The sequence below is a fragment of the Lagopus muta genome, chromosome 12 (assembly GCF_023343835.1).
Source record: "Lagopus muta isolate bLagMut1 chromosome 12, bLagMut1 primary, whole genome shotgun sequence".
NCBI classification, from domain to species: Eukaryota; Metazoa; Chordata; class Aves; order Galliformes; family Phasianidae; genus Lagopus; species Lagopus muta.
Genome location: NC_064444.1, coordinates 2,745,777 through 2,754,156, shown reverse-complemented (window position 1 = coordinate 2,754,156; position 8,380 = coordinate 2,745,777). Strand labels below are relative to the sequence as shown.

Here is an 8,380-nt window from a genome sequence, read left to right as displayed (position 1 = left end):
TTGCTTTTAGCAGTGACCCCGGAGCGTGTCCCGCATTTCTGGGGGAGGGCGGCTCCCCCGGCCCCGCACCCTCCAGGAGGGGCAGGAGAGGTCTGGGGGGGGGGGAATGCAGCCGCCTTTAGGCGCATCTGGAGGAGCCCCTGCAGCAGAGAAAACCCCTCGCAGGGTTTTGCTGGGCTTTACCCATTGGAGAGTCCTCGCCCCCATCCCGGGCGATGCTGCTGCTCCGCTTCCGGAGTTCGTATTTATTCCTTTATTTGTTTGTTTGGCGTGAGAAGGGAAACCATTCTGTCCTTATCACCAAGCAGAGCCCATCGCCTCGAAGAAAAGGAGAAAAGGATGAATGGTGGAAAATTAAGGAAAAAACGGGGGTTGCGCAAAAAGTTTCATTCCTAGATACATTCAGCCTTGTGCAAAGCGCGTTTTCGGGAGAAATTCCAGCACAGGGTTTTGTTTTTTTTTTCTCCATCCTACTTATCCCAGCCCGTGGGAAGGGAAAACAGTTCCTCGGAAAGTGCTGCGCAAATCTCAACTAGCGCACCCGCGGAGACGCAGCCTGTCCCCCGGACTCTCCCCGGAGATGAGTTCCCATGGGGTAAAAAAAAAAAAAAGCAACGCCGCAAAGAGAAAGAATCGCGGCCGGAGCCCCGCGCAAATCCCGCGCAAAGCTGCGCGCACCGCCATACCCTGAGCGCACTGCGCTGCGCGGGATTTGCGCTGTGCTGCGCGCCTCCCGCCGACCTCTCGCTCCCCTCCCCGCGAAGCTCCGGGCTCGCTCGAAATTTGTTGCATTTCCTCGATTGATTGTTTAGTTAGAGATTTTGCCAACTTCCTGATGGTTCAGTTTTGTGATTCTGCGAAAAGAACCGCATTTCCTTTTTGCCTTAAGAGGGAGAGAGAGGAGGGAGAGGAGCGGAGGCTGGGGGCTGGCGGACTCATCGAGCTGTATGTACCGCACTTTTCTCTTCCTTCTCCCCATCCCGAAACCCTCCTCCTCTTCCTCTTCCTCCCTCCGAGCGCGGCTTTGCACCATCCCCGCGTTACGCAGCGCTCCTGGGACGGGGGCAGCGGCACCGCTCTGTGCTGCAGACTCCCCACCTCTCTACCTTCGCTTCCTTTGCCTTTGCTTTTTAATTTAGTTGTGTTTTCTTTTTCTTTTTCCCGTCCTTTCTTTCCCACTTCGCATCCTATCCTCGCAGTCCTTGCGGCTGCAATCAGGGATCCAACTACAGAAAGAAAAATAGACACGGAAATCTGTTCCACTCTCTTTCTTTTGCTTCGAGTTTTCTGTTGTTGGGCTTCTCCGACTTCATTTCTTTATTATCCCCCCTTTTTAATTTTTTTTTCCCATTCTTCTTCCTTGAGAGTAGCAGCAGTGCTCTTTCTAGTGTTTTTCCAGCCATGCTGCCTTATGCTATTTTCTAATAGTTTATTTTTACTTTCACCATATTAGAATACGTTTAAATAGGACGTGGGGGGGGGATGCGATGCTTGCAATAAGTTTGGAACATTTTGTATAGAATATGATTCAAAACTTTTTCTCCCCTTTCTACACCGTTTTCTGCTTATCATTCTGCAACAGGTCAGGAGCTAAGGATTGCCATGGCCCTATCCCAAACCCCCAAAATCAGCGGGAGCTTTGGATCAGGCCCTACAGAAATAAATTAGAGGCAAATCCTGGGTGTGAAGGAAAATATCAGTGAGTCAGAGAGAACGGTGCTTTGTTCGGGTGTAAAGGGGAAGAGCAAAAGGCAATCTACTCTCTTAGAGCCCTACATCAGACAGGGTTTAGCTAGGAAATCTTAAATCAGCTTCAAACTAGGAGCCGGTCCTAAAAGTTGATCACACTCTATGTGTTGCACCAGTGGAAATGCAACATGATTTGGGTGAGTTGGGAAGAGTTTAAGGAGCTGAGTGGGGTCTGCTCAGTGCAAGAAATTCCCTCTCTGCTTACAGCTTCATGCACGAAGTTCCATGCACCCATTGCTGCATGCCTGCCCATGCATATGCACTAAAAGTATTAATTCCCATGGAGTGCATGCATACAGATTTTTATAATGCCGAAAAAAAGAAAGCAAGCCAACCCAGCTGCAACATGCCAAGAACTGCTGAAGGCATGAATATATTTCTCCCCCATCTCTGTGCTCTGCTCCGGGTTTCTCCACGGGCACTCTCAGTGTTGTGTGCACATCTGGGATGCTGGGGGTGAGCCGTGGGGAAAGGAAAGCGTGTCCTGAACAGACCCCAATCAGCAGGACGTGGTGCAGCTGAGCTTATGCTCACATTTCTCTGCAAACTAAGTCACGTCTCCATGTTTTCTGCCAACCTGGAATGGGGGATTTCTCTGAAGAGAATAAATCTGAGCTACTGCCCCATAGCCACACACCCCATAGAAAACCCCGATTCGTACATTAGGGGCCACGTGCATCTCTCTGTGAGACAGGGATGGGTCGGGACAACGCTGTTCATTTCACTTGTTGACATCTAAGCAAGGAAATCAAAATATTTGTCCAGCCTTTGCTGCAGGATTTTGTTATTCTTCCATCGAAACCATCGCTTTGTAAATCTTTTTTAAAGCTGCTAAATCTGAGCAAAGATCGCTATCAGGGAAAAGCGTGCGAGGTGCGGGCTCTCTCCATTAGGTGGCATTGCGACTTTTGCAGTGCGGGAGGGAAAAAGGCTCCGTGCACTCGGGACGGGGCAGCTCTGCTGCTGGGGCCGCGTATTTGCATTGCAATTGAAAGCGTATTTATCTTTTCAGCACTTGTTCTGTGCTCACGGTACAATTTGCTTTATCAACACACAGCGCCGTCATTTTATCGGATGGGTTTCTGTGTCACGAAAGCAAATTAATACCCCCTTGCCTTAAGCAGCGCACGCTGCTTCTACTTTACATGCAATTAGAATCACTATAAAAATAATTGGATACTAGAGAGCACTCAGAAAACATAACAAGCATAGCACGCAACAGATAATACACCGTCCTTTCCTGTTTTCCAAAAGTTCAAACATTGATACCTCAGCTCTTATCTTGAGAGGAGGCTGCACACGTTGGCAAATGGACTTAGAGGCTGGGGTATTGATGCAGTGCTCACAGGGAGGATGGCAACGAAAAAAGGAAGAAACCCAACAGATTTTGGATGCATACGGCAGACATTGGTTTTGATCTGAGGCAGAAGATGAGAGTTTAAGCAGTAATTCAAAAGCAAGAAGAAACAGTTGTGAATATATTAAGAAAAATATATTTTTTTCTTATTATTCTTGAGTGAAAAAATCTTGAGGAGGTGTTTTTGTTGTTTTTTTTTTTAAATTATTATTATTATTATTATTATTATTTTGCAAAGGCAGGGACAGATCCGACCACAAAACAATTAGCTTAATTTAATTCACACCGGTGAAATTTCATTATCTAAATTAGAGCCAGTCCCTTATTTACAGTGAAGTTAGCAAGCACAGAACCAATCTCAAACTGTTTGCTATTGTTTGTTTTGTGTCTTTTTTCCTCTGGCTTCTTGCTCTCATTTAATTTGAAGGGCAGACTTTGCGCTTACACTCACTTAAGGAAAACGCTCTGAAGAGCTCAATATGCTTTTATATATCAAACCAATGTGATTTAAGAAGGAGTTTCCCTAAGTGGTTTTCAAGCATCTGGATTTGCAGTGAAGGGCTGCAGGGTGTTTTTTGTCACAGTTACAACTGATGAGTTGCATTAGGTTTATCTAGGAAAATTATTTTATTCACGTAGGGTCTGAAGTTTTCTTATTTAGCAAAGCGGTTTTCACTTTTGCCTTTTTCACGGTGCCACAATTTCATTTAATTAATGATCGGAACAGATTTTGACAGATTTTTTGATATTTCTTATGATAACCAATGCTGCTTGCTTGTGCTCCTCTTGCAAGGATATATTGTGACTATTCTGACAGCTACAGCTTTCAAAGGCTTTTCTTTTCTAATTAAAAGTGTGCACGTAACGCTTTCTTTTTAACACTGAGAGTCAATGAAGGCATGCAAAAGTCATCACTCCAACACCTTAGATGAGCTCTGTTGAGCGTTTATGTTCCAGACACGTTTTAAAATATAACCTTGAGATTCTTTTCCTCTACACTTCTGCGAGAACACATAGAGGTGAATTAATCCCAGCATCTCCATCGCGATACCCAAAGAGAAATGGCTTTGGTTCTGCAGAGCCCAACGGGAGCCCTTTCATCCCGTTTTGAGCCGATTGAGCGTGCTGATGACCGAGACTTTGTTTGTTTAAAGGCCATTTTTTCCCCTTGCAAATTCCAGGGGAGACCGTATTGTTGCATGCCTCATTCCAACATATCGTGCTGTGTTTTCTCCGCGGCTGCAGAAGTGCAAATCTTTTCTCCCCCCCCCCCCCCCCCCCCGTATCAATCTGCAGCTGCACCCAGGAGGGCTGCAACCAAAGAGGGGAGCGACAGTCAGCGAAAGCAAAACAAACAGAGCCGGAGCAAAGTGTGGTTTTCAAAAGGAGAACCTAAAGCCTTAGCAGCAGCTAATTCTCTAACCCTGAGCCTATTAGCACGTTCTGCACAAAGGCACAGTCACATTACACAGGGCTGATAACGCCAGATTTCATGTTTTGTGTGAATTGTTTTTGTCTTTTTCTTTTTCCCTTCTCTTAAGATGCATTTTCTCGCTATTTTTTTTATTTATTCTCCCCCTTCTTTACATTTTTTTTTTCCATAAATAATCTCTGTCATTCATCGCAAGGACACCTCTAGCAAACTGGAACTTTTGCCCTGCTCTAATAATGCAACCATCGTCCCAAACTGAGACAAAGCAGGACTTCATTTTGGGTGCAAAGGGATATGATAATGAGGGAGAAATCAGAGAACAGATCTCAAACTGGGAGAAATGGGTGAATTTCCATGAAAAATCAATGAGAAGCTGGAGAGAGATTTTTTTTTTTCCCCTTGGGTGGAAGAAAATATCAAAGCCAACAGCTGTATGGCTTGCCCCCGGTCAGTGGAAATTTCAGGCATTACCTGTTCCTAACCACTAGCAGTACACAAATGTGGGGGGAATGGCACCCAAACACAATTTCCCTTTCATACAGTGAAGTCAGGTAGGAGAAACAGAAATCTATTTTCTGTGACGCCCCCCCTTGTAGGAAATCACCTACAGAAAGAGTTAAAGTGTTGACACGCGTTAGAGCATTTTCATGGCACTGGTTTGGATTGCAGCTGTGAAGTAGAACAGAGCAAACAAACAAACAAAAAGGGGACTGCAGGCTTCCAGGGGTCAGGTTACCATGTTTGCCTATTCAAGCATCCTCTCCTCCAGTCATTTTTAGAGGTGTTTTTGGGTCCTCACACGCCACGTATGGTGTGGTTGGAGACTTTGTAGTGAGAGAATGGAGCGTGCGCCGTGTTTGGGGGAGGAAAAGATGGTGGGATGAGGCTTGGGAGATTCCAACTGTGGTCTTGGGCAGTGATGCAAGCCTAAATCACTGCTTCAAAACCCCTGTGAAAATTCTGCGTGTCTTTTCTAGTGAAAATATAGCACTGATAATAATAATAAAAGAATCAAATACATAGAAAGGCCAAACTCCACTATAAGCCAATGTAATAAAAATTATACTGTATTAATAGCCACACAGGCTGTGTTTAATAACATGAAAATGGCAGCTCTGCATTCTTGCATTAGTTGTATATGAATAGAAATAGATTCTCTTGCACAATCCTATAGAAATACACATTTCTGAATCATAATAGAATGGCCTGGGTTGAAAAGGATCACAGCGATCATCTAGTTTCAATCCCCCTGCTATGTGCAGGTCACCAACCAGCAGAGCAGGCTGCCCAGAGCCACATCCAGCCTGGCCTTGAATGCCTGCAGGGATGGGGCATCCACAGCCTCCCTAGGCAACATCTATTCTGCCTCTATTTAGGCTCTCAATAGGCTGGGGCAATGGGGGGGCTGTCTTTCCTAATACTTCTTGTCCCTTTTAATATTTTTGCCATATTGATGGTTCTGTTAAAACAAACCACAGCCTGGCCATGATGGTACCTTGATATCTATCTTCCCACCAGCCCTGGAATGTGCTTCAGTGTGAATACCCCCAAAGTAGAAATCCCATCTGTGCAAATCTCTGGGCTCCTACACGCAGCCGGCATAGACAGTGGTTGGGGGGGGGGGGAAGGGGGGGGGAAGTATTAGCTGGTGAATGAAAGCAAAGAAAGTATTTTTGCCCACGATTAAAAAAAAAAAAAAAAATTAGCTTTAAAAGAACATATTCTATTTATTCGGTTTTGAGTTTGGCTGAGGTTTGCTATGAAAATAGCGCTGTAATTTTTTAAGAAACATTTTCTGTTTGGATAGATTAACTGTACACGCAGGCACTTCAGCTTTTGATTCCTTTCAGTAATATAGTAATATTCATTGCTGGCATCAAAAGCTGCTCTTAATGAAAACATTTTGGGAATTCTCCCATGCCAGGCTGATAAAATCTCTTGGAGACATGGGGTGATGATGAGCAAATGTAGGGGTGCAGAGCCCTGCCCCAAGTGTACCAATGCTCCTCTACAAGAGTGCAGAAAGTGCATTTCAGTATCACATTACCACCACCAAGTTGATGGCTGTGTGTGTATGTCACCAAAATAATACGGGTGTGAAGGCAATGTTCTCCTTTTCCCCCTGTACTATTTGCATCCAGCATCCTACTGCAGGACTGTGTCACATCCTTCCCAGCCCACCTCACATTGACAAGGAATTTCTTCCATGAAGTTTGGAAAAAGAAAAGCCCCACTGAAGCAGCAGCAGAAGGGGTGCATGCCCACCCCATTACTCTTCAGCTAATTTCCCATTTACCTCAGCTGAGGCTGCAAACCTAAATATATACGCTGCTGTTAACCATGGGGCCAGGGTCAGTAGAACCGAGCATCTGAAAGAAAGGGGGAAAAAAAACAGCAACATTCTGAAAGAAATAAGAATTTAAGGATATCTGTTCCTATAGCCAGGAGGAGGTGGCTGCCCTAAATCCAGGCTGGGTCCAGTTTGCTCTAGTGCCACCTGCACTAATGCATACTGCACAGTGTGCTTGAATGTATGGGACTTCTTCCAGATTCCTGTAAATCACTTTTTCCTCACCATGAATTTTCTGTTTAGCTTCAGCCTGTTACTGACTCAGTTTCTGCTTGCAATTATTTGTGCTTTGCAGCATGCATTTATAAATCCTGCAACATTTCTAAGCTGCTAATTTTGGTCCTCTGTGAAAACTGCATTTTGAGGCTTGCTGTTTTCCATTGTTTTTACTTCAGTGCATACATGGATGCACTGCCAGCACAAGCCTGAAAGCACCCAAAAGCTGAATGTTCTATTAAGCAGCCCTTCTGACATCTTAATCTTATTTCTCCTCTCCTCTCCTCTCCTCTCCTCTCCTCTCCTCTCCTCTCCTCTCCTCTCCTCTCCTCTCCTCTCCTCTCCTCTCCTCTCCTCTCCTCTCCTCTCCTCTCCTCTCCTCTCCTCTCCTCTCCTCTCCTCTCCTCTCCTCTCCTCTCCTCTCCTCTCCTCTCCTCTCCTCTCCTCTCCTCTCCTGTTTGGATCTTTGGAAAATTTCTTCTCCAGAAGAGTGCTAGTGCATTAGCACAGGCTGCCCAGGGATGGTCCCTGGAGGTGTTCCAGAACCATGGAGATATGGCATTGAGGGACATGGTCAGTGGGCATGGTGGAGGTGGATTGGAGTTGGTTGTGGTGATCTCCGAGGTCTTTTCCAATCTTAACGGTTCTATGACTCTGTGATCATTTCACACAGCTTTACTCCACAATTATGAAAACTGAGGGTGGGCATCATGGTTGGGTGCAATGGGCTGTGGGTGTTTGCAGACCTCATGCAGGTGGATGAGTGTGCAGAAAGGTCACACCTACTAACTTCTCAGGCCTCTGGTGTGAGAGATAAAGCCATCTGGTCACCATTTGACAGCTTAACTTGTAATTGCACCATTTGGCCTATGAATTGCTGTGAGCCACTGTTTGAAGCTGCTGGGATTCAGCTCCTTCAGCGCCAAGATAGGAATCATTACCCAGAAGCCGAGTTACTGGAATTCATCTCACTTCATCTCCTTGGCCTGCTTTTTACCTTTCAAAGTTTATCTCTGAGGATCTTCGTTATGATTGTGAACTTGGCAGCAATTGTTTGGCGTAAATGCTCACAGTCACCAGTAACCAGTAACACCTGCTGGCCCATTACCCGGAACAGGAGGAGAGGATGGGCATTTCCAGTGAAATTCCACCACGGCAATATGGAAGTGTTTAAAGGAAGGCCTGCACTGCTCAGGGTAGCAGAGATCTGAACCTTTAAATTACAGTCATTCCCGGCCTGACGATAAGTAAATAAACAATTCACAGCTGCATGGGC

At 45.5% G+C, this 8,380-nt stretch overlaps 1 long non-coding RNA gene across 2 annotated transcripts in view; it reads left to right on the top strand.

Moving 5' to 3' along the window:
• Positions 1 to 651: 651 nt before the first annotated feature.
• LOC125699335 (uncharacterized) overlaps positions 652 to 8,380 on the top strand; it is a 69,037-nt gene continuing 61,308 nt past the window's right edge. For both annotated transcript variants that reach the window (XR_007379519.1, XR_007379518.1), the window contains exon 1: positions 652 to 945. This is a non-coding gene — a long non-coding RNA (uncharacterized LOC125699335). The remainder of the gene's footprint in view (positions 946 to 8,380) is intronic.